The sequence below is a fragment of the Numida meleagris genome, chromosome 4 (assembly GCF_002078875.1).
Source record: "Numida meleagris isolate 19003 breed g44 Domestic line chromosome 4, NumMel1.0, whole genome shotgun sequence".
In the NCBI taxonomy this organism is placed as follows: domain Eukaryota; kingdom Metazoa; phylum Chordata; class Aves; order Galliformes; family Numididae; genus Numida; species Numida meleagris.
In genome coordinates this window covers 90,227,166-90,231,817 of record NC_034412.1, presented here as the reverse complement: position 1 = coordinate 90,231,817, position 4,652 = coordinate 90,227,166, and the positions used below count along the sequence as shown (strand labels likewise).

The window sequence follows — 4,652 nt, the reverse complement described above, 5'->3', positions numbered from 1 at the left end:
CCAGCATGTCAAGAGTTCAATGCTACTTCTAGGTCTTAAGCGCTAATAAAATAAGATCCTAAACTGCTGAAGGCACATGTCCAGCCCAAAATGCTTTCCATTTCCTTAGCAGCTCTTATTTTTATTGTCTGATATGACACTTCTAGCTCTACTTACCCAAGCCCAGAGATAGTCCCAATTTTTTTCTTGTTTTGTATTTCTTTGGGTGCTTTTTCAGTTGACTCCACTCTGAAAATTGAAATTATTGAACTGCCATTTCTGCTGTGCATAATGCCACTTTTCCAACATTTAAAACCTCTCTCACTCAGCTGTGAATTCAGAATCCCATCTATATTAAAAGACAACATATAAGGGAAAAAAAATGATTGTATTTACCCATAAATCAGGAGTTCACTTTGTGCATGCAATAGGCCAAACTGTATGACTGGAGAGAAATTTCTCACAAGAAAAAAATGGACATTAGTTTTAGGGAAACATTAGGATCAGGGTTTAGAGCTGTCAAATAGAAGTGGTAGTGCAGCACCCCATTGTTACATCAAAACTTCCATTGGTGGAAATGTTGAGGCTCTCGGTGGAGTTGGACAAGCCACCTTGAGAATTTTGCAGGCAGTTTTATTCTTGTAAGTACTTACAGACCAGCAAGAGGCTTGACACAGCTCTACCCGTGAACCCCTGCTCAAGTCCTACTGACAGCCCCTTCCTCAAAACCTGCTTCGTCAGTCCTCTCCCTATGCCAAAACCTGACAGCTCCTGGCATCATGGCTCAGCGTGGCTGTTGGTTTTAATCATGCTGTTTGATTTCTGTTTCGCTTCATGTTCATGTGTCTGTTGCCCATGAACTCTGCATTTTAATAGCATGTCACAAGAGCCATTTAGATGCACTTTGGTGTGCGAGGAGGGAACGCTCATTTGTCATCTTCCACAATATCGGGCATCTCTTGCCTGTTTGGCCATCTCTACGGGACCTGTTTGCAAGGGTGGAAGGCGGCAATATTTTTCCAGTGAATTTTCCCTCATTCAAATGACAGGGGTCTTTGTGCTCCCTCATGGGAGTCCCTCTCACCCCATACTACCCTTGGAATAAAAAAGCAGAGAAGCACACTGCTTACACATGCATATAAAGCTCTGCTGCACAATAGATTAACTGCCATCAGCTTTCTATTTAGTGTGAGGAAAAACAGTAGAGATTTTTAATTGATAATTCAGAAAGACACCCCATTGAATGGTGTTAATAATTACATCTGCCTATTCTGAGCTCTTCATCTACGCAGGGGTAATAGAGCCTTGTCCCTCAGGGACTGGAGCCCAGCTGAGAAGGCGGGACACCAAGCAAAGGAGTTGTAATTTGTATTTTGTCAACAAAAGCTGCTTAATCCTCCAGAAAGGCATCCTTCAGAGAGGCAAGCTTTTGTCCCAGGGTTTCAGAGTGGAAGGGGGGGATGGGGAGGAGAAAAGGGAGGGAGGGGATAGAGAGGGAGAAAAGGGAATTACTGGCCACATGTAATTTATGGCTGAAAAGGTTCATTTATAGCTATCCCACCGTTGTATGCTTAGCCTGAGACACCACTAGTTTCTCATTCTCTCATCAAGTTTGCCTTTTGTGGCTATACGAATGGTAATGATTTGAGGAGAGGTTGGTCATGGTTGTTAAGAGTCATCTAGTGTGATCAGAACTGAACTCTCAAATTGATATTCATGTTTAAATACATTTCAGCAGCATGAAATTTGGGATCCCTGCAACAATCATCTAGGAGCAGGCAGTCATGATTCAGGCATATACATGTATGTATTCAGTTGCTCTTCATTTTGTTTTCAGTAAATTTCAGGTGGCACAATCTTGAACATCTGTTAGAAATGATTAAGTGTGCATGGGGAATAAGTAAATAATAAAAAGATCAAAACTGGAGTCACAGAGCTGAAGTCCTCTGAGTTCTGGTAATCTTAATGTAACATTTGATTTTGCTTTTAGGTCAGATCTGAACCAGAAGACACATATCTCTTGGTATATACGTACATTGTGTGTTGTGTTATCAGTCCACTGATAGGTGCTTGGTCAAGCTGGAGTTAGTAACATGCCCTTCTTTGTAATCAGCTCACACAGACTCTGAGAACAAGACAAAGAAAAACGTATGGGAGAAAAGCTAAAAGAGGAAGATACTTTTTTTTCCTTAGTATAGGAAAGCAAAGAGGTTGGGAGAAAGGGAAGTCCATGTAGGCATGGGGCATTAGTGAAGATAACATAGAAGATTTGAATGCAAAACACAGTCTTGCCAGCAAACGGTTTTTTCTCTTCCATTTCTCAGGAGGAAAGTGACCTTGTTCAGGAGTTCAGAAGAAGATGTGCAGAGGTTCTTTCCTTCCATCCTACCCTTCTTCTCTCCATCTTTCTAAATGAAATTTCACACCCCATCATTTATACAAATAATGTCTTTTTTCTGCTTTAGAAGAAAATTGTCATAGAAACTCTAGGTAACATGAAATCACCAGCCTAAGTTCAAGACTAGCTGATGATTTAGTTTGTGGGCTTCCATTCTCTACATGAACTTCATGTTAAAGGAAGAACAAAAGCAACTACGGTGTTTCTGTGACATAAAATAAAAAGTTCTTTACAAAACACATCAGTAAATATTTATGAAACCACCTAATCATTAATTGATTCATATGACATGTTACTACTGCACACATTTAACAGGAAACTCGTGACCCAAGCAGTTATTCTTCTCACTATAATACATTCCATGGATGGTATTTTTTTCACTTGAAGGCATTTTCTGAGAGATAGATGGGAATAAGCAACTGTCTCACCACTCTCATTGCACTACCATCATTGAGCACCCAACCCTTAAAACCAAATCACACAGTTGAGGTGCTGAGACTGAATACCAAATCACACAGTTGAGGTGCTGAGATTGGGATCTAGACCTTCTCCAGTCACTTGCTGTGTTTTTTCTTGGTTTATAGGCAAATCCAGAAGCAGACAACTTTTTTCTCTTACCATGCACAAGATGATCACCATACATGAGATCTCTGACAAACCAATTAGTGAAAAGCCTTTCACTTGAAGGATCCGTTTTACCAAAACATAGTGCTCTGCCACCTGCATTTATGAGAGGATGACTCCAAATAGCACTCGGGTTCTACTCACAAAACAAAACCAGCTAACGTTTCTGTTGAGCCAAGTCTGTTTAAGGACTTCACATGCAACAGACCAGCTTCAGCTGTACCAGACTGGTGAATTCACTTCAGCATTTTGGATTGCTGAAATCAGAAGGGGAAAAAAGCCACTTTCAGCAAGGGAATTAAATAGCTGTGCTTATTTACCCTGTGTTACTTAGGCACTGTGCCAAAGGGAATTCTTTGCCTGTGTTTTACAATTTTGGTCATGGAGAAGATGAGGAAGAAGACAAAATTCGGTTTATTCTTTCAAACACTGCTCATTGCTAGCAGCTAGAGTGGTTGTTTCCCGGGCTTACAGGATCTTGTCCAGTATAGCTTTTCTGGGATTTGCTACATTTCAGGGAAGAAAGCATGTATAGTCATGAAGAAATCAGGCTCAAGGCTATTCCCAGTTCTTCTATCTGCTTCCTGTATTAACCAGGAAAACCATTTTACTCCTACTACACATTTCATTATCAGTTCTTATCTCACTGGTTGAAATTATTTCACTGATTATTTCTGTTCCCTGAGAAGAGATTTTCCACGGAAGTAGCCTGTTCTCACCAAACTGCCAGCATTGCTGCACTTTTCCATCTGTTTTTCCTCGCACCCTCACTCATTATAAGACCCTTGTGCTGGAACCACCGGGCATCTCCCTGGCCTCTGTATTCATTCCTCACATCTCAGGACATGCCATCTCTGCCTCAAATTACCCAAACACCATTTGTGCTGTGCCATGCTTTGGCTTCTGCTGGAAGCCCATTTCAGAACCACACTGCTTAGGTGGCTGGAAAACTGCTTCTAATTTCCTGACTATGTCTATTAGTGACCAGCTTATATCCATTTATTCTCATGCCAGCCCTGCCTTTTGCTTTAATAGTTCTATTCTCTTCTTCAAATTTACCTCCCCAATATATTTATAGACAACAATAATGCCCTGTTCATCTTGCAAGGCTTAACAAACCAATCTCCTTTAGTCCTCTCATAAAACAGTCTTTCCGGGTTATGCTACATCCTTGTTGCTTTCTCTGCACCTGTCCCTGTTTGAATTCTTCTTCTTCTGATAAAGTCAAAACAGTTTACAATCACTGAAACATCCCCCTGTCTAAAGTACTGGGCTTGATTAGTTTTCAGCCAGAAACATTACAATAGGCCTTGATATCATATTATAAGAGCTGTGAACAATTTTTTTTCAGATTCAGGTATAACCTAATTAGTACTCGAAGGACCAAAATACTCAATATAGCGGCTGTTCTCGCTACCCTGGAGACATGTGGCCATGATTGGCGCGAAGCAGATGGTTGTTCTGCCTGCAGCATTGCTCCATTCACTGCTGGGGGAGAATCTATTTATTTAACTCTACCAGTTAACCTTTATTTCTTAAGGTTTGCCATATCATCCATCAAACTGGGAGGATTGCTTTTCACAGGTGCAAATGAGTCATCACATGTTTTCAAGCTTGGAAAGCATTCAGAAAACCAGAGGCTAAAAGTAAA

At 40.8% G+C, this 4,652-nt stretch overlaps 1 long non-coding RNA gene across 1 annotated transcript; it reads left to right on the top strand.

Annotated features, from left to right (window-relative positions):
- LOC110398978 lies at window positions 552–2,599 on the top strand. The gene is made up of 3 exons (XR_002438788.1): window positions 552–620; window positions 1,715–1,782; window positions 2,304–2,599. It is a non-coding gene; the product is annotated as an uncharacterized LOC110398978 (long non-coding RNA).